Raw genomic sequence first — 27,731 nt, 5'->3', positions numbered from 1 at the left:
GATGCTTCCTCAGGCCCTACAAAAACCAGGTGTGTCTGTGATAAAAGAATTTCCAGAAGTTATTTATCTGACCCTCTGAATTTTCATGGTTTATGTATGGATGGGGAATATTTCTCTGGTTTTGCTCAGGGCTTCAAGGCTGGGAACTGTGTTTTCCAAGGCTTTAGTAGGAGTTTGTCTCAAGTCCTACTTCAGTCCCAGAGGTAGAACAGAGTAGGTTACTAAAATATGGAATATTTTATGAATAGGTTACAAAACAGACTGTGTAGATTTGTTTCACACTTAAAATAAGGTCTTCACAGAAGCAATATAAAAACAGTCTTAGAAATAACCTTAGGTTTGCAAGACTAAAAGTCTCCTAAGCTGTGTGTGGTAATTCATAAACCTGTTCATCCATTTATCAAATTCCACTATATATCTGTTGAGAGTGGGGTTTGGTCTTGATTGGTGGCTTTTCCATAGTGTGAAATACACTTTAAAAAAAAAATTAACCCTTTTCACTATCTGGGTTTCATTTAGGAGTTTATCCAATAAGAAAAATTTGGCCCAAGACCTGACACTTGTTTCCCTTTTCTTTCTCAGCCACCACAGTCATTTTTGGTCTCAGTGGGGCTGGAGAGGTGAGAGGCACCTTCTGCTCCTGGAGCTCTTTCAGAAAGCAGCACAAATTTATACTAATAATGGTGGGGTTTAAAATCCAGTGCAATTTGTAAATGTGCATTTCCATGGTAACACGGAGGTAGTGAAATAATCCTCAATTCATCATCTTCCATGAAATTCCAGCAACTATTCCTAAACATTCATCCCTTTCTAATCCCAGAGCTGTTGCCATGGAAATGATCAGATAAGATACAGGCCTTTAGGCAGATGGGTCTATAAAGGATGCTAAATCTTGGCCCATTGAAATCCTTATTTAAAAGCAACATAGCTGGCAGTGATTTTTCTTCTGATTGTTTCAAGATTAATTAAATTAAGTTCCTATTACAAAAGGCTTCTTTTCAAGTGACCCTCGGGAGCTGAAAGTGTCCCTGACCACAGACACTCAGGTCTCTTCTCTTTTGTGTGGTGCCAGGAGCTTCTGCAGCTCCTCTCTCCTGCTCCCATGTTCCTGCACCTCTCTCCACTCGTGGATAATGCAAATTCTCACTGGCTTTGCTCACAGTCCGGGGTTTAGACCTGCTTTTCAGATATCTTGCTCTGCAAAGGAGCTTATTTTTTATTTTTTGCCATTCATCGGAGCAGAGGACGGCATCCAGGAGATTACACTCAACACCCAGAGGATCTCTGCTTTCCAGTGCATTAAGTTGTCACTTTAAAAAGCTGTGCAGGATGAGAGGCTTGCACGTGCAGAGGCACCTTCTGAGCAGCTTTCCAAGCTGGACCTGGAGGTGTGCAGATGACTGTTAAAATGGGATTTGGTTTCTAAATCTCTGTGTTCAGTGTTCCTAAGTCACAAAGGTGCTTTGAAAGCCTTCTGTCTTCACCAAGACATTTCAAGGCAGGAGGACACACTCATTTTTCCCTTTTCCTGAAATCAAAAGGAGAGAGTTTCAAAGACATGAACCACTCTTAGGCACCAGATTTCCTGACTTTTAATAAGGGTTGGGCATCCAATTCCCATATATACCTTAGGCATTTTTCTGCAATGTTTCCTTATCTCTCTTCACAGAGAAAAAAACCCAACCTGTAAATTAATCTGAAGAGAGAACATCTGAATGCAAAGTGGATTTCTTGTTATTTTATTAGACTTTAGGGACAAGACTCAGAGGGCTACAGGTACCCCACTAAGACAAGTGGTACAGGGATAACAGTGGTGGTTAAAGAGCCCTCCCTCAACCAGCCTGCTTGTCACCAATCTTTGGTGGAGGTTTTTCACCTCCTGAAAGGTTGTGAGCTTGAAGGGTGGAAAGCACCCGGTGCACAGTATGAGTTGAAGAGCTGTGAGTGTTCCTCACCCAGAGCAAAGTCCACCAGTGTAGATTGGCTTGTTAAGGAAGGTCAGATGGATGTTCTCTGTCCTGAAGGACTAATGAGATGTGGAAGATTGGATGTGAGAATTGGGAAGTGGAGGGCTGGAAACATCAGGCCAGCAGGAAGAAAGTGAGAAAGGGAAGGAGAGAGACCCGTGGGCCTGGAAAGCAGGCAGGAGAGGAGGAAGGACTCTGCCAGAAGCTGTTCACCACATGGAACTCCAGGGAGAAGAGCAGACAATATTACAGCATCGATCAGTGTCTGCACAGTCTGTTCCTCATCCCCTCTGCAGGCTTTACTCTCTGCTCCCCCAGCAAGGCAGCAGTTCTGTTTTCATTTTAGGGGGAATTTAGAGAAATTACACCCCCAGAGCCAGTGCCTTGTCCCTCCCGTGCTGCTGGCAGAGGCAGCCCAGGGCATGGAGCCCCCAAAGAGCCTCTGCAAATCAAAAGCTTCACTATTTGCCTTGTTGCAGAGGGGTACTTTTGAAAATTCCCCCATGGATGACCTAATAATTCCCATTTAAAAAAAAAAAAAAAAAAAAAAAAAACAAAAAAACCAAAAAACACACACACAAAAAAATACCACTCCATGCAATTCTTTATAGAGCTTAAGAAAAATCAGTATCAGCAGCTCTGCCTGTGTTTAAATCATTTGTGGACACTGTTTATTGCCTAATAACAATATTGCATGGGTTGCAGCTCCTGTGCCAAGCACATCACAGCCTGGGAGGAAAAAGGGGGGAATAAATTCAGGAAAAATGGCATACTACAGCCAAGAAGGGCAGCCAGTGGCCTCCACCAAAAAATTTGGCCAGTTCAACTTCTCACAGAAGAGGTTAACAGCAATCATACCCTGGATTTATATTGCGCCCGGAACCCACGGAACACATGGCCCCTATTTAAATGTTTTTTCCAGCTTTAGCTCATAGATGAGGAAGGAGCATCAGAAAGAGGCTGAGTCACAAAAGCTCATGAACACTGGCAGGAATCAGACCCAGGTGTCTTGGGCTGTGATCTGCAGCTGTAATTCAGTATATCATATTTAACTAGACACCCAAGAGAGTTTAACTGGGAGAGGCTGATGAAAACAGGAGAGCAGGAACACAGAGGGTGATGAGTATGAGGGGAAAGAAAGAGGAAGGAGGAAAGAGGGGCACCAGAGGAATGTGCAAGATTGGAAGGTAATTTTCTAGTGTCCTCAAATTAGTAGGAGTCAGAGGAAGAAAGGAGGTTGGACCAGCAGTGGAGGAGAGATGGGCTAAAAGACAGAACTATTGAGATGGTGTGTGGGAATGGTGCTGTAGAGCAGAGCCAGCAAATATTTCACGCAGTGGTAGCCACTGAGAGCTGCAGCCTTTGTATCTGCTCCTGGAGCTCAGATGTGAACCGGGCACCACCAGAGCCTCTCACATTACTGCAAGGACATTGAATCTTCTGCAGGGAGGCAAAACATCCATCTCCAGGGAGACAGCTTGGTTAAAGTCTCCGACAACATCTCAGCCTCTTTCATTATGCCCTAAGTAGCAAACTGCTGTGATTTCAGCAAGACTTAACAAGTTCCCTAAAATATCCCCTTGACTAGGCCTGGCCACAGTTGCCTTGATTTGATGATCTGCAAAAAAATAGATGAAAGGACAAGTGTGAACCAGGTGCTGCCATGCAAATGAAAGGATGGGAATGCAGTGAAGATTTTGTCTGGCTCCTCTACCTCCCTTTCCCTTTAGAGACGCCTGTTTGCAGCTGTCCTGTCCAAATGCTGCTTGATGATCTTCTAGGGCTTCCAAAGTGGCTGCAACTGTTGCAGATGGAATATCTTTTTTTCCCCTTTAGTGCTTGGCCCCTTTCTCTCTCACAGAGCTTGGAGAAAACGGTAAAGTTTCTGATTCCCACCTTTCTCTAACCTGCAGACACAAGTTTATCATCAGCTTTCACAAAGGTTTGTGGCTTTGTGTCTAACTGGTGCCCTCTTCCTCCTTCCCTGCAAGTTTCAAGAGGACTTGCTGCTCCTTTAGAACTTCTGATACAAAGGGAAGGAGGTGTCATGTCATGTAGAATTGGGGTTTGGGAGCAGCAGGACTTTTCCTCATGAGGTGAAAAATATTGACCTACAAATGCCACCACTGCCCATGGACTGACAAAATATCTGTCTCCCACCAGCCACAGACACATCCAGTTCTACCAGCATATATTCATGTCAAACTTAATTTGGAAGTGAGGGCACTCATTCAGACAAACATTAATAATTAGGGCTGACAACTGCCCAAGCACCACAGGGACACCCTGAAGGGTCCTGATTTCCCTCCTGATCCACAAAATGGAAGAGGTGATGCAAGTGCAGCATTCCTGGGGAAAATAGAAACCCCTGGTTGTGGGTGGCAGCAGCTTCAGGACTCAGCTTCCCTCCTGCAGCAACACCTCACCCTGGCCCACAGATACCTGTGCTGGGAGGAGGGGGAAATCTCTCCCTCATCTCTTGCACCAATGCTGTTATCAAAGGCTCAGGGAACTTTGCACAGTGTTTTTCACTTGGAAACTTCCAGGTCACTTGGTTTGAGGGACACAGGTTTCCTTACAGGGTGTGTCATGCAAAGGGACTTTTATACACAAGGGTTTCTGTGAAGAGTTTTCCAAGTTTATCCTATTTTCCAATCATCATTCAAAATGAGAGTGCACTAAAGAGCCTCTGGTGATCCTGATATCACAAAGAGTGGTTGGGAATGCAGCACCAGCAGATTCTGAATCCAGAGCCTTTGGCCCTATCTCTCTTGTCTGAGCACAGGGAACAGCATCTCATCTGGTGGCTGTTGGAAGTTATTTACCGTGTTTAAAAAATAGCCCAAGTCCCAGTTTCTCTGAAAGTGAAACACTTTGAGGGTTTGATAACAAGGTCTCGCCACGTTATCTCTGGTTCCAAAGCAATGCATCTGTGTGTGCTCAGAGCCAAGTGCACCATGAGCTGCCTGGAGTATTTTACAAGCCGGGTCCGCAAGCTGAAAACTCTGGAACAAGTAGCTTATCACTTAAGCTGCTTCGAGGATTTAGAGTGGTTTAAATTACTTAAAGTGCTCCAGGGACCCGATCCTGCACCCATTGAAACTACTGGTGCTTTTGCTGGAGACTTACAAGGGACAAGGATTTGGCACTAAAGGCTTAGAGAGCTGAAGGGGATAAAACCCCTACAGCCCTTTAGAGATGGCTAAACCATTCCAAAGCCTTAGACCTGTTCACAGCACACGGAGGTTGGCCAGTGATGGAAAAGCCTTAGGAGCGCACCAAATGCCTTGCTGATGTTTACATCAGGCACATTTTCAAGCCCTGTGATTGCAGCAACTCGTCTCTTTTCCATTTCCCATTGACAGCTGTGGTCCCAACCTGCTCACAGCAGAGTCTGCAGCACCACTGGGCGCAGAGAAAGGAGATGCCTTGTGCAGAGTACCGCAGAATCACTTTGGCAATTTGGCTGGTGATGACCAGGCAGGAGCAGAATTGGGCCCCAAGATGATTTTTGCATAAGGACTCTTCTTGATTCATTTCTGTAATCTATTTCAATACTTTACTGCCATTTGCTTTGATCCTGTCCTCCTACTGCATACCTCTTAGATTATTTTAAACTGTATTTAATATTGATCCTTCCGTTCTTGTCTAAGAAAGTACCAGTATGCACCCTGGGGTTTAATAAGTCAGTAGTTAATATATTTCTCACAGGCAGAAAAAAAAGAAAAATATGAAACTCTTCCAACTTTTCACAATAGAAAAAAAAAAGAAAAAAAAAAAGAAAAAAAAAAAAAAGTGTTTATACCCATTTCAAACCATTGTTGGAGGTTTTTTGCTCCCTGGAGATCCAACCTTCCAGTTCTGCACAGGCCTATTCTGCTTTTCATGCAGAGTGGAATATGATCCCAACTACAGTGGCAGGGAGTGTTGAGGGACCTTGGGAGATGCTGACGTGGCCTTGAAGGCACAGATTCTCCTCTGCAGAGGACACATGAGACTGAGGGACTGAGCCAAACTCCTCCAGATGAGCACCCAGGGACCCTCAGCAATGCCCAAAACCATGTCATCCAACAGGATCTTTTCCCCTGTCTTTCCAGCTTTCTCCTACCTCCCATCCTCATGGGCAATAAGAGTAAAAATCTTAATTTCTTAATGGGAATTCAGCCATCCACAATATAATACACCAGGGGATGAAGTCCTCAGAGAGAACCCCTTTGGTATAAAACCTAAGAGGATCTGGTGTTGTAGATGAGAGCATGAAGATAAGAAAAAATTTAAAAACCTTCCTGTGCAGCTATTGCCTGATAAGGTGTTCCTTTTTTTTTTTTCAGTTGCCCTCACCATCTCAGCAATCCCCTGGGATTTGTACTCTCATGCCAAAAAAAGGGATGAAAAAAAATAAAAGGGAGAGCAAAACCAGAAGGAAAAGATTGTATTCCTGGGGCCTTCGGCCATTTTTTTCCTGGAAGCTTTCAGAATCTTCTCAAATCCTGTCAGTGCAGTAAAAGCCAAAAAGCCAAAAGGGCTGGAGAGAAACATCTAGGAGCCATCATACCAAGAGAAATGCTCTTGTGATATTAAAAAAAAAAAAAAAAAAAAGCCCAAAACATAGTTTCAACCTTTTTCAGCTCAGGAGATTTCCCTTGGTAGAGCACAGTAATCTGGACAGACTGACTAGAAATATAAGTCAGAGAGACTAATCTATTTCCATATATATACCAACCTAGATGTATATATTTTAGATTTATAGTGAATAGCTCAACAGTGTCCCCTGAAGGATGCACTGTAAATGAAAGAGGTTATGAAAGAGGTAAAAGAAAACAACAAACAAAACAACAAAACAAAACAAGTGGGAAAAAAACAGGAAAAGAAAGAATAGGGGAAAATTTGTGAAAACCTTTTGAAGAAGTAATTCCAGCTACTTTTCTTGTAACATCTACACAATTCTCACAATTCTGGAGTTTTCCAGGTCAGTTTGTTGCTGCAGTAATGTCCAACTAGCTGGACTTCAGATAGTTGTGCCCAAGAAACTTTTCTACCTTTTCAGAGGACATTCCTGTCAGGACAAAGTGAGTCTGGAGCATTTCCCTTTTCAGCTGAGCAGGGAAGCAGCAGGTTTTGCTCAGGGTGGTCTCATTAAACCCCCCATTCCCACTGTGCCCAGAGGATGCACCCAGTGACATGGGCACTACCCATGGTCAATAATTTTGCTGGATGGGTGCTGAAGTCACCTGGGCATCGAGAGCCACATCCCTCAGGGCCACCAAGCACCTGTCTGGGGACTTACTTGGAAAGGGATGTTTCTGCAGCATCTTCCTCTGAGCACTGAGGGTCCCTGGGGAGGCAGGACTGCCCTGCCCAGCTCCCTGCACACACTGTCGATTCCATGTGGAAATGCAGCTCTCACTAACAGCCCCAGCAAGATTAGGAAGTTCTGTCAATCCATTTAGCACCACTGTGGTTTTATTTAAACAGCATCAATGAGGTTTTGTTTTTTTGGGTTTTTTTTTTTTGTTTTGTTTTGTTTTTAATGCAGAGGAGAAATAATCTGACCACGATGAGTTCAGCTCTGTAGTTTTCTGTAGAGAATCTATTTGCTGAGCCACTGGCTCCACTGGTGCTTTGCAGTAATGCCAGAGCTTGGTAAATATTGGCTACTGTGCCTCTAAGTACTATTAATGAAGTTAATTAGCAACAAAAGTTTTCAAATGTTAAAAAGCTACAGGCATAGCCACGGTTCATTAAGCTTCTCAGAAGCTTCAAACCAATCTTAACTGCATTTCTCAGAGAAAAAGAACACAACTTTTTCTATAAAATTGAAATAATTTAGCAGGTCTCTACTTCATGAAAACAGCATTTGATTCCTGTGGGTATTAGGGAAGATTGGTCCTGCTTTCTCTGGGAACATTTCCCTCCAAGTGACCTCCATGAGATACCCTCTGCCTATTCAGATGGAGCTGATGGAGCATTTAAGAAGTGTTTAGGAAGGAAAAGAAAAGATCATCACCTTTTGGATAAGCAGTTTGCCTATGACAGTGCCGGCCAGTCCAGCATATCCCTCTCACATAATTAATCAAGACCAAGCACTAGATTTGCCATCATCCCATTTCATAGAATTATGGAAATCCAAGATTTAAGCCAGTACTTTCATGTCACTGCCTCGTTCAATACCATTACTGCATTATAGATTTAAGGTAGCTCTTAGGTGGTAAATTTTCAAAGCAATGTGTGGGACTTAATGTCAACAGAAGTTCCATCACTAAGTCTTTTGCTCTGCTTTAAAAATATTCCTCTTAACCTCTTGCCTGCAGCTTAATACATATAAAAAGGGATACTTTTAGGGCATTCCTTATGTCAGTGAATTCTCTGATGGATCACAGGCTCTGAGAGACAGATTTCACCCTGATGGAGACTTCCCCATGGTCCAGATCTGGGGTGACAACTGATAAACAAAGATGCAATACTCACCTTTTCATTTTCTTTGAACTGCATGGCCTCTATCTTAACCAGGAGAGGAGGGGCTTGTGGGAGGCTGTAGGAAATGGGGTGAGGGAAGTACCAGATGCCTCTTCTGCCCTTCTCCACCTAGAAGACACAAGTTTGCACAGAACTGGTGCAGCTGCTTTGTGCCAGTGTTTGAGGTCTCTCTGATTCAGGTGTCAGGATCCCACTGTCAGCTACATGACACCATGTTTTCTCCTTGCTGCTTTCAAATTAAAAGCAAAATGAGATTTCCTTTGCTGTGCCCTATAAGTCTGTTTTTCTCCATTTTTAAGTCTAAGCTGGATGCAATAATTATTCCTTTAAAATCAAGGGTTATTGTAGCACTTCCAGCTGTGTAGTTGAAATGTTACTTAAACCTCTTTTGCTGATAAGCTAGAATCAGTCACTAACAAGGAATGAGACTCAATTTCCCAAATAATATCCCTCCTTAAATAGAAACCTAATCAAACACATTCCCCATTCTCATTGGTCACCTGAGCCTATCTCCCAATAATCTGTCTTTCTGTGCCAGAGTATTAAATCCAGTAAAGTGAAAAAACGAAATTGTGGAGGAAATTAAAGTTGGTTTACTGTGGCAGCCATCACTTCTAGCTCAGCCAGCTGCATCACTCTTCACTGCTGTGAAATTGATTTTGGAAGAAAAATTCTGTTATTGCACCCTAATATTTCCTCAACAATTCCCTGAAATATATGTGAATAGAGTTGTGACAGGGATGGCAGGGTCAAGCTAAAGATAAGCAGAAAGAGTTAATATAAAAAGCTTTGCTATTCCATGGTCTGTATCCCTTGAGCACTGAATGCACATGGAGCCTCCCACCAAGTAAATTTTCATGCAGATGGAAATATTTGTACCTGAAAGTAAAAAATTATACATATTTCTCAGCCAATTGAGAGATAAAACCAGTATCCTGTTGTCTACAAATCTGGTAAGATTTAAAACCCATGCTGATCTCCTTGCAGATGCATCCCAAATAGTTTTCTTGCATATAAAAAGAACAACATGAATCCTTCACCAGAATTATTTACTGAATTACTTTCCATGACCAGCCATCAAAGGAGAAAGCAAAATAGTAATGAATTGAGAAAGAGATGATGAGAAGCTAACAAAGTATTCATGTGGTTTTATTCCTTTGGGCAAAACCTTTATTCCACCAAAATCAATGAGAATAGAATAGGATGAGTTATGATTTATTGCTACAGTCAGATCTCATTGTGTTGCATTAAAGAGGTTGTGATGATTACAGGTTTTCTCTGAACCTGCCACAAACAGCGACATATTTAGAAAGCATCAGATGTCAAACACCAAACTGTTGCTGAGAGAACTTAAAAAATGTCACATCACAAAATGGATCAAAATAGTGCCTTTCCCAGTTTTTACTCTGTTTTCTTTTGGCAAGCACTAATTCCTCAATGTGCTAATCCAAATTCTTTCCTGATGTGCAGCCGTTGTAAGTGGGTTCTGAGGAAGTCACACTAGCCTGAGCCTGGCAGAGTTTGTGGCATCTGGAGCATAAATCACCGTGGCTCTGCTTGTTTCCTCCCTTGATCATACACCAGATAACCAGTGATGACTCAGAATTACTCAAAGAGTAGCTATTGCAAGTTCATTTTGTTATCCTCAGCGTTGTCTTGTCTGTGTGTGTACTACTCATGCTCCAGGACAGCAGCATTTATTGACAGTGTCATCAGAAAGTGGTAGTGCCTTTTAAAAAAATTTTGTGACAGTATAAGCCCAACTGATGTATTGTTTCTTAGTGATATTTTTCTGCTTATATCAGGTTGCATGGATGGTACCAACATGAAAGCAACACTGTCATGCCTTTTTGGCTACAGCCAAAATTCCTATTTGCTATCAGAAGAGATTATGTTAAACCAGCCATGGTGGGGCCAGAGGTACCTCAAAGACATACTGCAGTGACAAAAGGCATTACCAACACAGAGATGCAATTGTCTTTCGTGGGAGCTTAGCTCCCAGGTATGACTGATTGTTTTAGGGCAGCAGCACTGACAGGCTGGGCTAATTTTATCAGTTGGAAATTTCCCTCTATTTTTGACTTATTTTATTGGAAAAATGTTCTCAAAATGCCAGTGCAGGGATTTTGTATATTAAGTATTATTCTTTGCTGCAAGGGAAGTGTCAAGATGTTGAAGTCCATCTGGTTGTAAGAACCAGACTTTCCAAGGGAGAAGGAAAGACCTGAGCACTGTTGGCGTCAGTTTTTCTTGTCACAAAAAAGCGAAAGAGTCTGCAGGGTGGTCACAGTGAGTGGGCACGGGGGGGCTTTGAGAGAAGCTTCCTCCAGACCGGGAATCTCAATCCCAATCTGCCAAACACCTCGGCTGGTCTCCCCAGAGCACTTCAGCTCAGACCACCACCTGCTGCCCATGGTTGCTCTGGTACCTCTGGAGAAGAGCACTAGAGCAGCAGAAAAGGAAAATGACCAGGAGCTGATGCGTAGCAGAAATATTGGCTATGAGCAGGGCCTACAGTGTAAAATCAGTGATGGTTTGTGAACTCTTTCCTGCAGCTGGGAGGAACTTCCCAGCACTGCTAAAAATGTACCTCCTGTTAGTTGAGAACTGATGATGCTTGAAATGATTCTGTGAGGCAAAATAAGTGCATAAACTTGTATAGAGGTTCAACCTGAAATAAATTAATGAACAATTTTATTCTCTAAGGTGGCTATTTTACTTGAAGAGCTGAGTTCCCTTTTTTTTGTTGTTGTTCCTGTAAACTGTTTACAGGGTCTTTCTTCTCAAGCATCTTCCTTCTCTGATTCACCCAGCAATGTCTGAGGAATGTCCTTGGTGTGTGCATGGCTGGTGGGAGGCAGAGCAAGGGGCTGCTCGTGGGTTGGCAGCTGTGGGGAGCTTCTCTCTGCTGCTCTCTTCAGTTTGCTGCAAATCAGAGGGCAAAGTTCTGTGAATCACAGTAAGGAAAGGAGGGGTCAGGGGTCTTGGCAGAGAGATGTACCCAAGTCCCACAGCTGTGCACACTGCTGTGTCACTAATGCTCTGGAGAGGCTGAAGGAGGAATGTTTCTCCTCTTTCCTGAGGAAATTCTTCCAGCTCTGGAACTTGGAACAGAGTGGACATAGTCCTGAGGGTGAATTCCCAGTAATTTCCATTTGCTGGAACTGAGGCCATATCCCTGTGGATGGACCATCTTTGAAATGAAGGCAGTGTCTGTGCCTAGGGTGGAAAGACAGCTGTTAAACAGAGAAGCAGACAGGTTGTATTTTATGATCATGGCACTGCTTCCCTGATCTTACAGGAAAGTGTTGAGGTTGTGTTCCTCAAAGCAAGAGCTAATCTGCCAAAAGCATTTGGCATGGATTCACTGACTGTCCTCCTCACATCACACACTGATCCTTTGAGCTACTCATGCAGTGCCTCCAGTATGTGGTAGCACATTTCCCATCACTGGTAGGGAATATCTATTGATATTGTGAAGGACAGATCCCCTTTGTGACCTTTCAAAGAGACCGGATATTCAGTTGACTTAACCTGGTGCCTCCTGAGCAAGGAAAATAGGTAATCCTGGGACAACTCAATGCAAGGAAAGTTCATAGATCTGCAGTTGCATGAGGGAAGAATAGAGGCTGAGTGAGGAAAAATTGACTCGTGCATTTAATTATCTGAGTCAGCCTAAATAAATTGGTCATCCTAGAAGACGGCAGGGATCCAGGATCACAACCATCATCAGAGGTCCATCAGCAAGCATTTGTCATCTTCCAATTAGCACTGCTCTGCTGGCACAGACTCCTGGTCTCAGCCTGAGATGGGGCCCTCCCTGGAGATCGACTGACATATTGAACAGAGGATTCAATAGGTTGTAGAAAAAGGAACACATATATAAAGGACTGAATCAGGATTGCTTAGGCAAGCTGAACTCTGGCATCTCTTACACATGGAGCACTTGACTGGACTGTATTAACGTCCTCTTAATTCTGTTTCTTAAAGATTTCACAGATGAAGAACAAGGAGTATGAGGAGTTGTGTTCACAGGAGAACAGAGAACAAGTCAACAAGAAAGCAATCAAGACAGCCAGAGGCAAACTTTTTTTTGAGTGAGAGAAGTCTCAGGATAAAGCCTGACACGGGTCAGCTGCAGAAGATATGCTTTACTGTCCTGAGAAGAAAGGATAAACTTCTATGAAAAATGAGCTCTGTCTTGAGCTTGATCTATTAAATACAGTGCCAAATTCAGGCCAGACTATGGAGAAAATATCCTTAGATCCTTAGAAATTAATAATCTTGCATTTTAGAGACAGATTAATATTGAGACAAGAAGAAAGACACTGGCACAAATTTTCAAGGAAAGAGATGGAGTTTGCTTTTCCTGAAAGCACTATGTTCCTTTTCTCAATTAAAAATAAATATCAAGAAGGCTGACGAGCACCTGTGGTTTGCAGTTCTCAAACTTCAGACAGCAAAGAAAGATTGCCTTTGCTGCATGGTTATAGTTCCAAGACTTGTTGCCAGGTCAGTGAATTAAAAAAATTATTCTAAATTAACGGAACCATTTTCAGTATTGTGCACTCATCTGTAAAGCTCTGAGGTAAAATTGACAGTAAAAAAGAGAAGTTATCTGATGATTGTGGGAATGTAACAGGGGTGTGCAACTTTCCTGTCCTTGCTGGTTCGTTTCATGAGTAATCACTTTCTTCTTCCTTCTGCCATGCTTGGTTATCTTAGCTCTGATAACAGTGTGATTGCCACATCACAGCCTCCAGCAAAGCCATGCAGGGTCCCACATGAGAATTCGGATGAGGGTCCTGCTGCTGTTGTTACTATCAACTGCCCAGCAATTGCTGGGGTTTTGGCTCTGCTGGGCTCTAATGTCAATGCAGCCCCTGTACAAGGTGCCTTCTGCTGGTGAGGTGGTTTGGATCAACATGATGTCAAAACCTCGCTTCACAGTTACAGATCAAATACAGCAATTTAGCTCAAGATTAACACTGGCTTCCTGCAGTCTTCTGGATGGAAATGGGTATTTTGGCTTATTCCCCGTAGCAGCTGACTAACCACAAAAAAAGTCTTGCCAGTGGCCCATGTTCTGATCCATGGCTTGGTGTCCAGAGCTCTCTGTGATAGGGTGTGTGTGTGTTCATGGCTGTGAAATGAGGAGCACATCATTTAACTTCTCTCTGTCTTGGGTCTCCATCACTAGGGAACAATTTAACATTCCTTTTGCTACTCTGACAGAAATGCTATTCATTTTTAGGCTGATACCCCAAAGGCACCCATACCTCAACTTTATAATTACATATGGTTAAAGGCAGCATTAAAATCTCATATTCTCTTGCCAATTCCTGCAAGTTCTTCTGCAGAGGAAATTTTTAAGGAAAAGAAAAGTAATTCAGCTTATCTCTTTTTGTCTTTTCTTCACAGACATTTCCAACAATGGAAAGTTTCACAAGAGGTACACCCACAAGAGAGCAAGAGTGAAGGAGAATATTCTAAATACAACTTTTTGCCAGCAAAAAAGAGAATGAAGTAAGTGTATCTTAAAAAAACTTGTATTACAAGTTTTCTTCTTGATCGCACTGTAAAAATCTTATTCATTTCAATGGAATTACCCAAGTGTAACTTCAAGAGAAATTTGGCTTATGTGGGATCAGGGCAGGAGGCTCAGGAATACAGGCTGGCAGGATTCCTCATTCCCTGTGGCTCCTTTTTCTGGGAAGTTGAGTGAAAGGGAGAAAACCCTACAGCACATGTACTCAAAACATTTCATCAAACAGATCACTCATCCCAGCCAGAGTCAGAAAGTCCATTCTCCAGCTCCTATGATAAGTACACAGAGCCCTGACTGAACAGATACTCCGAGCTGGAAATCTGGGGCATTCCTTTCTGTGGTACAAAATTAAGTCCAGTAGAGAGGGACAAGAAGTGACATTTCAAGGAGGAGCATTTCTGTTTGGATGCTGGGGGGTCACCGTGCTGCTAATGACAGACAAAGCATGGAACCAGTGCTCCTCTCCAGTGCAAAGCACAGCCTGAGCTGCTAAACCAGCTCAAGAGTAACTGCAATAAACCCCTGACCTCTGCACTGTGTATCACCCAGTGGATTAAACACTCACCACCAGTACCTAACTATAGCTCGAAGTTATCACAGCATGGCTACATATCTGATTGACTAAACCCCTCCAGTGGTTTTGTCCAAAACTCCCACTGACATCAGCCAGGCACAGTCTGGGTGTGGGGTCGCTGGAATCCTCCTGAGGATGAAAGATTACAACAATCCAAGGGATTAAGGCTAAACCAGTGGTGCTTATGGCACTGGGTCCGTGGAAATATTTATGAAGGGTTGGCAATTGCAGCCTGCCAGTGAAAATACATGTTTTAACAGTACAGTGACTAAAACTAATGTTGTATTTCTGCTAGCTGCTGCCTGAGAGTTTGCTGATGTATTTAGTTCATAGGTTCAGGGCTAGAAGACCTTACTCATCACAGCTCTTAATGCTCCTACCCTACTGCAAAGCCTGGCACCTGACTTGATGAATGGTTACTGGAATTAATCATCAGAGGAGACCAGTTTCTTCATCGCACATTTGTCTGAAAAATTGCTCTCTTTGTGGAAGCTTTTAATGGATTTCTCAAGTCTTTCTGAACCGTGACACATAATGCCTGACATTCAATGGAAGCGACAAATGAAAGGGATGAAAACTGAGGTGGAAGCATAATTACTGCGTTCCAAAATATGCTTTGGTAACTGAAATTCGCAGGTGATGTGGGACAGTTCAACACTGCCAGGGGCTGACAGTCTCCTTCTGCACAGCCATCCACGCTGCCACCCCGCTCTCCCTTCCCCAAACTTAATTGCCTTGCAATTATTGGCCAGGAAAAAAAACCTGTAATCACTGGTGATTAATTGCCCGTCCCTGGAACTGAGGGGAAGAATGGTCTCAGGGCTTCTGTCCATAGCATCATTTAGCAGTGAAAATACAGCAAGTTGTTTTGGAAATGTCAGGGGGAAGTTGCCAGCTCTCCTCTTGGGCTTGGATGGCTGCTGGAGCTAACGCTCTGCTATTTCCATTACAATGGGGCACAAATCATCTGATTTCCACAGACAACAATGAGAAACCATCTCCGGGCCTAAAAGAGATTCTGTATTGCATCTTCTGCGAGGAGGTGGAAACAGAGCTCACCTTGCTTAGGAGTAAGGGAGGGGGGAAACGATGCAGAGCATTGACCTGCAGTGGGACTCTGCCTTTTTTGGAGAAGGCAGGGATGAGATCTTACTAAACCTGTCTTAGATTTTCTCACTTCCACCTTTTGTACCCTGGAGTACATCAAAACCCATGCGCCCTCGTGATCACAATTCACAGACCCACCTTTCTCTCCTGAATGACAGGTTGTCACCATGAGCTCAGTTTGGTAGGATCAAAGCTGAGGCTTTTAGAACACTATAGAGAACACCATTATTTCATTTGTCATCCAGAAATAAGGGGAACAGGATTCCTTTCAGGTTATCAAACCCACATCATTTCTAATTCCAGCAGAGAGGAGCAGACCATATCTCTGCTGTATTTCCATGCCCATGTAGTTTCATTTCACACCTTACAAGCTCTCCTGTCATGCTGTATGTGGAGCAGTATCCAGCATATTGTCAACTACAATCAGGCACTTAGTAATACCTAAAAAAAAGACCAGTGCAGGAAAATCATGTGTCCAATGCTGAAATCTCAAGTAACTGGGGAAAATCTTTACAAGAAGTGTTCCTAACCACACGTACAAGGATCCTGTTATGGGAGTTAGAAAAAATGCAGCCACCACATCAGTGCAGCACCATAATTTAGAGGCTGAAATTCTCGTTCTGGGGTATGTGCCATATTTTTTAATAAAAACAAATCTAAAATAGAGCTGCTGCCAAGCAAAGCATTACCAGGGCTGCCAGAAGGCCTCCTGAGGAGCCAGCCCTACACAAAACCAGGCACAGTTTGGACAAGGCTGGTAAGGAAGGTTTGTTTGGATAGCTTGTGGATTTGCTTGAGAATTACAGCAGATTGAGGTGCTACTTTTCTGCTGAATTGGAAAATATTTGATGGGGAATGCTGTGGTTTAACCCCAAATGGCAACTAAGCCCCACATAGCCTCCTGCTTCCACCCAGTGGGATGGAAGAGAGAATCAAAAGACTGAAAGTGAGAATACTTGTGGATTGAGATGGACAGGTAAATAGGTAAATCAGAAGTTGTGTGTTCAAATAAAAAGTGAAACAAGGAATTCACTTGCCAGTTCACCAAGGGCTGGCAGATGTTCAGCCATCCCCAGGACTGCAGGGCTCCATCACATGTCATGATGATGTGGGAAGGCAAACACCATCACTTTGAATGTCCCCTCCTTCCTCCTCCTTCCAGCTCTATACACTGACCATGACTCCATATGGTCTGTGATATCCCTTGGGGACAGCTATCCTGGCTGTGTCCCCTCCCAGCTCCCTGTGGCCAATCCTACTCACTGGTGGCCTGAGAAGAAGAAAAGGCCTTGACTGTGTGTAAGCACCACTCAGCAAGAAAAAAACACCCCTGAGTTATCCACAGCACAAATCCAAGACAGCCCTATACTGGCTACTGCGAAGAAAACAAACTTTACTCCAGCCAAAAGTAGCACAGGGAAAAAAAAGTATTTCTGAAAATTCACAGCCTCTCCTACTATGTTTTACACAGCAGCTGGGAACAGCTTTTCCAGATGGTTTGAGGTAGGAAAAGAAAAGTGCATTTGCTGTATGACAGTGAAAAGTTCACAGAGCCAGATGATAGACATGAACCTGGTTTGGGGACAGGACTCAGCAATGACACATGGAAAACATGGCTTTTCCCACAGCACTTTCTGGATCTGTTCTTATAGCTGCCTCTGTTGGGTAAAATTTTTTTCTGTGGGAGCCTGTTGGACTAAAAGAAATCCAGACAATTAAAACCAGATTACTACAGCACAGAAAATATATAAGCGCTTTTTAAAAATGCAACAAGTGGGTTGTAAACTGTTTAAGTTCTGCAGCTTTTGTTCATGCCAAGCCCTGAAGTAATGGAAACTGGATTCCGACTGACCAAAGCAAGATCTTGCTAAAAAAAAAATCTTTTGTCTAGTACACTTTCTGCTTCTATTAAACACCAAGTCCCTTCTGGAGAAGATCAAGCAGAGTAGGTGGCAACAAATCCTGGCATCACTTTCTGAGATATTTGTGGCCCCTTGGATTTTTTATCTCACTTGCCAGAGCACCATTGAAGCTGAGTTATTAAATGATTGAGTCCCACATATGAATGTGATAAGATACTGGGCCCCCCTTCTGTCTTGATATTTGTTACATTACATGATTTTTCTTTCTGCTCTGCATCTTGAAAAGGAAGTTCAGTGTTGTGGAGAATTTAAAATTGGCTCACACTGCAGAGGAGATTTCATTACCAACATATCAGCCCTCAAGGTACACAGTAATTCTCTCCCTTTCATTACTGGAATTTTTTTGTATCTTTTCTAGGAACTAGGTATTGATCCCTGGAAAATGAACAACATTTAGAATAAAATATAGACAACCACAATCCCAGTGGTCCCATTAAAGGATGAAATGCTTCATTAACATCTCATAAGAACATTTGGAACATGAACGGACAGCGACTTTCCTCTTTCATCACTGGGGCATGGTATCCACAAAGGAATGGCTCTTAAAATTCCCAGGATTAGTCTACACACAAATTACCACAGTGTAACCAAGACAGATACAAGCTTCAGTGCTCTCTCCTACCATATCAAGATAGTTGATCTGCTTAGAAACTGTTTTATCATATTCCAGCCTGAATCAGCAATACTCAGCAATTTAATCTTACATGAAATAGAGGAAAAGTGAACCTTCACAGAACCATAATTAGTTTGACAAAACTAGGTTAAACTGTCAATTAAACCAACACAACTTCATATATCCACATGCCCTTGAACTTCTTGACTGTGAAGAACACCTATTAAATTGCCCTCCATTGAAGTTTTGGCTTGTAGGTTTTGTCTGGGAAAAAGCTCTTCAGTCCAGCAGAGGTGGACTTGCCTGACATTTGAGAAACCTACAAATGCTGAGTCTCTACGTGTGACTACACAATTTTCTTGTGTTTATTTGAGCAATGATGTGAAGACAAAAAAGGGCAATATGAGGGGTCCTGCTGATTTCCATGGCACAAAGGTATCTCTGAAAATTAAGTCCCCAAGCGTTCTGCAAGTCATAACTTGCACATCAGGTGGTGCCTGCCTGGAGTGGCTGGGAGCACACACTAAATTAGCAGGCTTATGAGAGTATAATTAGTTTCCAGTGAGGGACCTGAGAGAATATGTCTCCAACATTATTTCAGGTGCTAAATAAAGTGTACTGAAGCCCAAGAATTAACTACTCAATACAGAGACTGGATCCACCCAAGCTAGAGTCTGCTATATCTCCCAAACCTGCAAGAGGTTGTAGGGGCTGTCCTAAATCCTTCTCCACTCACCCAGCATGCCAAAAATGCCTGCATCAGGGCTCTCCTCCTGAGTGGGTGAAGGGCCCCTCAGAAACTCTGTCTCATCCCAGAGAGACAGAAAATGGATCCACCTATGAGTCTGGCTTCTTAATGCCTAAAACAATCTCATTCTGCATTTTCTGCCTGGTTTCTTATCGATTATTTCATCCAGCTAGAGACTGATTATAGCTGAGACATCAATGGCGTTATGTAAATATCTATCCTACACAATCAGTGTTATCTACCCAAGGCTTCTGAGGTTTCTAGTTTACTTCTGACAGGTTCATGAAGAGTAACTCAAGCTAATGATCCATGTCAGTTGGCTTAAATTCCTCAGTTGGAAAATGCTCAGGGGGGCTGCAAATCCAAAAAGGTTGAAAACCTGAGGCAGTCAATAGACAGATAGTGTCAGTCAGTCTGATACTGTTAGTGTCTGACAGAGAAAATATCAATAGCTGGCATGATTGATGGGCAATGAAGGAAATACCACCCACAAACAAAAAGTAAATAAACAGGATCTGAAAGGACTGGGTTGCATTTATTTTGAGACTTCTTACTTTTCCCTTTTTTAAGCTGATTCAATTTCACTCCTTGGTGTAAACCTTTGACCCAGGCATACTTTATAATAAAGAATTGAATAAATTCATACATACACAGTGGCCCTCCTGGCAGCACCTTTAACGTGGGCTCCACTCCCACCTGAGTGGAGCTTTTGTGAACTGCCATGGAGAGGAGTGGAGTTACATCTCCTTATATTGAGTGACCTCTGTGTAATTAATAGTGTGTTGCTAAACGCCTTGTAAACATGTAAGTAAAAAATTAAAGAGAGGAAATTATGGGTAATTCAGTTTAAAAAAAAAAAAAGAAGTATTTGTTCATCTTGTATGTGTTCATCTCCTCCTGGTGTTTGAAATTCTGAAGTTTTAAGCCATTTGGAACCACAGAGAACAGAGTTTTTGGCTGGAATCTGGTGCTCAAGTCCTGCCAGGCTATAAATAAACATAGATTGATTTACATATTTATTAACTTCGTTTTTACAAGGTTACAAGCATTTCAGGCCTTTCACATACTGTGGTCAAAATGCCAACAAGGTCATTCTAGGAAATACAGAAATTCACCAAGACATTTCCCAGAGTCAGAAATGCATCAGTTTAGGAGCAAAGAGAAAGAGATGAGAGAAGGCACCACATGGGGTCTGTTAAAAGTACAGGTGGGGAGGATCTGAAGGAATTTCATGGAAGTGTAATGTCATTAACAGGCAAGATAGTGATGGACACATCTCACTTGCTGGTACTGGAAGAGTATGACCTACATCAGTTTGTGGAATATCAGATCAAAATACATGGAAGACCACATCTGTCACCCCACAGAAGCATGAAGAAATAAGGGGTGGAGAAGGAAAGAAAGAAAAAGCGTGTGACTCCAATAAAGCCAGGTGAACTGTGATCTCAGCTCTTGGCAGCAGCTCAGTACCAGTTGCACAGAGCATTTCAGCAGAACTCTAAGTGTGATTTCCAAAGAGGCAGGAGTCTCTTTTCCAAGGGCTCTTATCACATGGAATGAAATGTTCTGATTTTTCAAGCAATACACCTAGAGATTACTTGTACCTCTATCAGCCTTCCATCCAACAACTATTTTGGGGAATGTAAGATTCATCCTTTTCAGCTGGGGCTTCAGTTGGCATTTGAGCCAGTCCTCAGGACTAACCACACTGTCTCCTTAGTGCCTTGCTCTAGGCTGGAGCAAACTTTTGGCTGGCACAGGTAAAAACAATCTGGGGTATTCTGGGAGGAGAAGAAGCCTGGCTTCCCATGGCAGGACAGCTGTGAGGAGATCGTGCCACACAGCCTGACAAACTCAAGTGCATGCTGGCATCTTTAACCAGGGCAATACAAACACTGCCAACACGAGTTATGTTGGGAATGAGTGATGCAACTTTGTGCTGCTGCTTTCCTTTCACACCTTCAAGCCTTTTGTCCAAGCTGCACCACAAAAAAAAAAAAAAAAAAAGTGAGAAACATGTCGTTCTCTGGAGGAGTGAGGAAATACTGCTATTCTGAGCAGGAAAGAACAAAGTCAGTCCCTGAGCCAATATGTAGATCACTGAAGAGTTTACATATTGTCATCAAGAATAGATGTCAGAACCTGATGTCTTTGATGTCTTTGATGGCCCATCAACACTCTGATCAGCAACATAAAGCCATTTCAGAATGGGAATTATTTGTCACACTCTGAAAGATTGACACTTGACATCTGGTTTGACAGGTTACAAGGCACCCTTGTAAAGGAAGAAATTCAGTTCATTCATCAGAGTCTACAAATAACATTTCTGCCATCCCGGAGGTTCTGAGATTATAAAAGGTGAGTCTGGATGGTCACCCTCCAAGGCCACCTGGCATGCTGCACCCCTCCCTTCACATCAGGAAAGAGAATTTCTAATTGCCCCTCAACTCACAACCTCTGAGAAGACTCTGCAGCCAAAGGATCAACACGCATAGAAAATACAAGGGTGGACAGAAAACGTACTGAAATGTCCCACAATTAACATATCAAACACAATGGTCATGTGTTACAATGTTGGGACATAAATAAGATTTAATTAGCATCCCACTCACTGCAGGATGCTCCTAAATACTGACACCTGCAGAAGAAAATGTCCTTTCAGTAGCAGTCCTGGTGCAATTCTCCATTTCTCAGGGATGTAGGGACAGAGACATAGTTTGGTATCTGGTACTACTGTGAAATGCAGAACAGTGAAGCACTTCACAACAGTTATAAGAGATAAGGTACCCTGCTTAGACGCTGTAACAGAGCAATAAGATCATGCCAGCAAGCACCAGAACACGCTAATTGAATTATCTTTTAAAGAATGAAGCACTTGTGGCAGGGTCCTGGGTTTGTGTGCAGAGAGTTTCACAGCAATGTGCAGAAAAGGCTCTGTCCTCAAGGTCACTGCTGATTTTATGCCCAGTGATGTTTGGGAGAGTCTTGATGGGCAAAGACTGCAGAGTTTTTTCCTCAAATCAATTGCCCTGATAAGAGCTTGCACAAATGGCTGCATGGGATGAGAGCAGAGGTCAGTCTAATCCTCTCTCCTCTCCCTCATCATGGTCAAAATCAAAAGATATGCTGGACTCCACCTGATAGCTTTCCTGGAACAGAGTCAAAATCCAGTACATATGCTTTGCACTTGTGCATCAACAGACTGAAATTCTGGAAAAATAACAGGGGACGTGTATTAAAAGCTGGGGGTTTTCCAGTAATAACTCCTATAAACCAATCACACCCATTGAAATCAACCAGGCATGCCATTTATTTGGTGTTTTGATAAATTATAGCCCTGGGGGGCACTGAGGGCCAGGTTTTAAAAGCTGTTCAGCTGTTTAACTCTCATTGATTTCAGTGTAATTGATTTCAGTGGGAGTTAGGGGCCTGCATTGCTTCACACTTTGGGCCAAGCCCTCCTATGGTAACTGTACCAATTAGGCAGGAGAGCCATTTATCAGGAGCCCCATTAAACGGAATCAGAGGTGCCCAATTACATTTAAATTATCAGCTCAGCCCCCACGATGTTGGAAGGGGAGGTTGTTGCTGTAGCACAGGCACTGCCACAGAACAGAGGAGCATGTCTTCCATTGTATCCCCCTTACAGCCACGCTCATCCAGGGAAAACATCCTGCTTCCTCCATTAACCCACGAGGTATTTTTACCCTCCCACCGGGTCAGTCACTCTGTCACTGCAACAGCTTAATGGTGTAATGGATACCAGGAAGAAAAGCAGGCTGAGTCCAAACCTAAATGAGTGGGGCTTACATAATTAGAGGGCGAGAGAAAGAGAAACTAGAATCAGACACGACCTTTTCAAGGTTTCCAAGGCAGCAAGTGACTGCTTCTCACGCAGCATGCACCACAATCGTGTTTTCAATTCTACAGCGTCACTTTCCCCTATGAGGAAGAGAAAAGAGATCCCCATTCTTTTGAAATGTGAGTGCTTTTGAAATAATAGAGAGAAGGTCTGGGACATTATGCTCCACATGAGTAGTTGTGGTGATATCTTCATTTATTTGATATGATCTTCTGACATTTCGTTCCATTTGCAGGCGAGTCATTTGTAACGTTACGTACAAAGGATTCTGGTGCCATGATCTTTAGCTTTTGCCCTGCATTTAACACTAAAGATCACCCAACCATGATGAAACCAGCTGGAATAAATTCCTCTCCTGCAAGACATGAAGGCCAATGGTGGTGTGAAAGATGTGGGGCTGCTTTGTCATTTATTGCTTCATATCCCGTATGTTTGCCTGATTGGTGAAGGGAAAGGTCTGTTTATTAATACAATAGTTCATGTGAATTGCAAGCAGCCGAATGGGGAAAAAACAAAAAGGGGAGGAAAAAACCCAGCCAGGAAGGCAATGTAATGACTGAGCAGAGCAGCCTTAAGGGAGCTCCCAGGAGGCTGCTGAAAACCACATGAGAATGGCAAGTTTGGGTGGCTAAGCCTTCCCTATTAGATTATCTCCCACAATGTTTTGGGAGATAATCTTGGGGGAAAGGGCTCTAGCAGGGGGAAAAATATCCTTTTAGTAAAAGCACTGAAAATTTCTGTCAGAATGCCAACAGGTAAAGAAGCTGATTCTAAGAAGTATAGAAATATTTCCCTGGACAGATGGATTGTTGCTCTATATAGGTCAAAATTTTGTTTTCTGCCAGTCTTCTTTCTCACTCCTAGGATGACACCAGCTGCACCACACTGTACTGCTGGTTCCTCCTTTGTGAAAACAGTTTTTTCCAGGTGCCAAACCAATCAGAACAATGTAGGTAGTAGCTCAGGTGATGACACAAACCCAGAACCAATGTATTGGGAAGGGTAAAATCCTTAGACAGCATTCCTAGAATCAACCCCATCAGGAGAGAGACCTCCTGACCTCCCAGGACATCCCTCCCAGCTCAAACAAGCTACACTTCCAGGAGTGCCTGGAAAAGGTACATGCTGACTAAAACTGCTTCCTTTTTAGATCAGCTGTTAATGGAGGCTCCTTGTTACCCACAGCCTTGCTCCAGCATGAATGAGCCAGTTAACACACTGATGGTGTGTCAGTGCCCCACTGTATTCCCAATTCAAGATTTAATGCTTACTAGTGTTAAGGGAAAAAAAAATATGAATAACTCATTTAGCTAGATTTAATTTCCTTACTCTCTGCAAAGTCTACAAATTAATTCCTCAGTGGATTTCTCTTCCAGCACTTAACCTGATCTTTTCAGACACAACAGTGATAATTTCTTGCTTCCTGCCTTATTCTGCAAGAAAATAGCTCCATAATACCCTGCCTTCTCTGATCTACCCTTGGTAGAGCTCTCACATAGCTATGCCAGAGAGAACTAAAAATAATTATATATATTTGGTTGGAATTTCCAATACTACAGTGGTTGTTTGTTATCAGAAAAAAACAAAACAATCTTGTTCTTCATGGGATCAAGATAACACACCACCATGGGGATTCCCTTAGTAGGTACCCAATCCAAGCACTCATCAAATTTCAGCTAAGGTTGGGGAAAATAAATTCATTTTGCTTTCCTCCATCATGTTATCCCAATCTATTCCTTCCCTGTTCTTTACCCAGCTAAATTGTTCATTCACTGTTGAGTCCAACCATCCCTTTTTATAACGTGCTGGTCTTCATAGGTGTGGGAAGGAGAGCATGGAGACTAATGAGACTTGTAATAACTCCCAGCCTGTTACTTGTAGAATCTGGGACTTGGGAAAAGCTTCAATGGTATTTTTTTCTTGTGATGATTGGAAAAAAAAAAAAAAAAAAAAAAAAAGGTGGTGCTGCTTGGCCAAAGGTTTCACGACTGAGGAAATCATCTGTAGCTCAGGGTGAATGCTGGCTTTCTGCTTTGCAATGAGCTCATGTTTTCACACATTAGGCTATAAAATTGTTATGTGGAGTATTAGGGACTCAGGTTTCTCACAGTGAACGACACAGAAGGGCACCTCCTTGCCATGGTAACAAGCCAAAGACAAAGTTTTGTAGCCAGAGAATGTGGAGAAATAAAAGTGTGGCAGAAACAGTAAAGGTGGATGGGTTGTTCATCAGGACATGTTTTCAGAAAATCAAGTAGGGGGAATGGGAGAAAAGACAAAGTCGTGGATATTGCCTGTCACTGCAGAGAACGTGTCAGGATCTGGTGTATCCATGGATGTTGGAGTGGATGCAAAGCGAGTTTGGGATTGCTGTGTGCTGAGTGCTGCCGCTGGGGATATCTCAACCAGGAATCTTGAGGTTCTTCTTTCTTCAGATATTTTGTCAATATATTTTCTTTTACACTTGTAAAGCCTCTCATCTATTATTCTTACTTATGGAATTTTTCCATTTCTGAAGTAGTTTTTTCTACCCCATCCTCCTTAAGGTTCTCTCGAGCCATAAATGCCCCTGCTTAGCCTTTTCTGAGATCAAACTCCTGTAATATTTAATGAGTACTTGGCCCAAATCAGGAATGCTGCCAGGATCTCTGGCTCAGGACATCTCTGAGCTAGACTTCAGCACAGGTTACCACTTTCATTTCTAAGTAAAACTTATCTCCAGTGCCTCCAACAGAGAAGTGTGCGTGCTAGCCAAGACTTTTAATACTTCCCAGAGGCCTTTTGCAGTTGGTCCAGGCTGGCTAACAACCCTGGAGCTAGTGCACAAGCTTTTAAACATCTGCACTAAGAGCACCATTTTAGCCCTTTGAGTTTGGCCTTACACATGCTATTTTTGGCTTGGGCTAGTGACTGACATGTTGTCCTGCTGACTGTGTTATTTCACATCCTGGAAACGCTGCAGGTTGTGAGCTACAGGACTCTTGGTTTGGGAAAAACACAGGTTTCTTCCATAAACCTCCACAGTCTGTGTCCTAGCAAGAGTCACCTAGCAATAACAAGAAGGGAAAGAAATGAGATGGTGAAATGCTGAAATGAAATGCTGAAAAGCATTAATGCATAATAAACAATATAGTGGCATAACAGACAGAATTTGATTAGCTGGAATTTCAAATATTGCTGTAGAAGTGGAGTATTTATAGATAGGAGCTGCTCCAGCCTTTTTTAAAAATAGTGGCAGAAGTTGGAGGGAAAACTTGGATTACTGTGTAGGGTGGGAATGGCCAACCTAGTGTAACATTTGCAAGTCTCTGGAAATCTTTGGGATTAGGGCAAAGCAGCTTGGGGCAAAGAATACTGCACACACATGGTGCCTGCCATGTGTTCAGCCCTCTCCACTCAGCAGGCCAACTGCCAGGATTTGTGTAGCATGTGTGAGGATGTGTTTGGATAAAGCATTACTGGAAAGGGAACTTATGCAAACTTCACTGAGGTCACCTGAAAAATTTCCACATGCACCTCTAACACTGTAGTTGTTTTATAACTCGAGCCCAAATGATGCCACTAGAGAATTTTTAACCTTAGTGACTGTCCCTACATTTCCAGACAGGGAGAGTGGTTTTCTGTACCTCACCAGCTCAAAATTCATGCATCAACAAGTTCAAACAGCTACTGCAGCTGTTCCAGGTTCCCATTCAGGTGACTCCAACCCAGAGCACACAAAACCTGCTGCAATGGTGTAGAGATTGTGCCATGTTGCCACTAAGTAGTTCCTATTTCCTCAGACACAGGCAGAGGTAAAGTGCTCAGAATATTGGAAGGACAACTGAGTTTGACACAGGTTTCATGGATTCAGTGGATAAGAATCCTTCCTCTGGCAATGCAAATAGTCTTGGCAGTGCCCAAAGTGTCTCTGTGAGTGGCGAGGAGGTACCAGCTGCTGACATGGTGGGAGATTGAATTCAGCCTGGGAAAGGGGGAGGATCATTTCTGATTGTAGCTGCAAAACGATAGAGGGTGAAAGGAGAAGCGCAGGAACATCACTCCAGTTGCATGGCTTCTCCCTAAGCTGACCCCTGTGGATACATTTATTCTGATTTCTTTGAATTCAGCACCTGTTTGCTGGCTTTTATTTAGTTATTACATTATGATTTTCTGTTTGCTTCTTGCTGAGCTTCTGAAGGTTCTTGAGATCGTTCTGTCTGCATATCCTTATACCTAGATATTTGCCCCTAACCTGACCCCAAACTATCTCCAGGCTTGATGGGGCTCTGAGCAGCCTGGTCTGGTGGAGGGTCCCTGCCCATGGCATGGGGGTTACAACCAGATGGTCCTTCAGCTCCTTTCCATGACCATTCTGGGATTCTGTCAAACCTTTGGGTCAGATTCCACCAGATGTCAGTTAAATCCAAATTTCAGCTGAAGAAAAGGCACAACCATGGTTTTAGTATTTATTAGAGCACTAGGAAGTGTGCCCAGGAAAGAGGCAGCAACAGACTGGAGCAGAGTTCAACCCTCTCAAAGTACAGCCAAATCCAACTGCTCAGCACACTGTTGTAGAAAGCCAAGCTCCACTTTACAGTGTTTGACTTTATTTAAAAATGCAAATGGCTGCAGCCCCCCATCCATCTGATCTGCCAGAGAAGAGGAGTTTGAGGAGGTACAGCAGAACACACAAGAGTGCTTTCAGTACATCTTGTTATGCTGCAGAAGAAAATTCCAAAATGAAGCCTGAAGACTTCGTGTATCAATGAACACTGATTTTGCCTTTCACTGAAAGTACAGAAGAAGCTATAAACACTTCTATAAAGCATGTAAAGAGTCCCTGCACAGTTGTTTGCAGACACTGTCTCCCCAGATGATTAACAAACAGCAGTAATGGGTCTGTATTTGAGCACAATGCTGCTGGACTTAAT

General features: G+C 42.9%; 1 long non-coding RNA gene across 1 annotated transcript; it reads left to right on the top strand.

Annotated features, from left to right (window-relative positions):
• Positions 1 to 22,484: 22,484 nt before the first annotated feature.
• Positions 22,485 to 23,334, top strand: LOC136366773 (uncharacterized). Its single transcript, XR_010744574.1, has 2 exons — positions 22,485 to 22,937; positions 23,054 to 23,334. It is a non-coding gene; the product is annotated as an uncharacterized lncRNA (long non-coding RNA).
• Positions 23,335 to 27,731: the final 4,397 nt, after the last annotated feature.

This window comes from Sylvia atricapilla, chromosome 13 (genome assembly GCF_009819655.1).
Source record: "Sylvia atricapilla isolate bSylAtr1 chromosome 13, bSylAtr1.pri, whole genome shotgun sequence".
NCBI lineage: Eukaryota > Metazoa > Chordata > Aves > Passeriformes > Sylviidae > Sylvia > Sylvia atricapilla.
The sequence above is the reverse complement of the archived record's forward strand: the minus strand, read 5'-3'. Positions and strand labels throughout refer to the sequence as shown.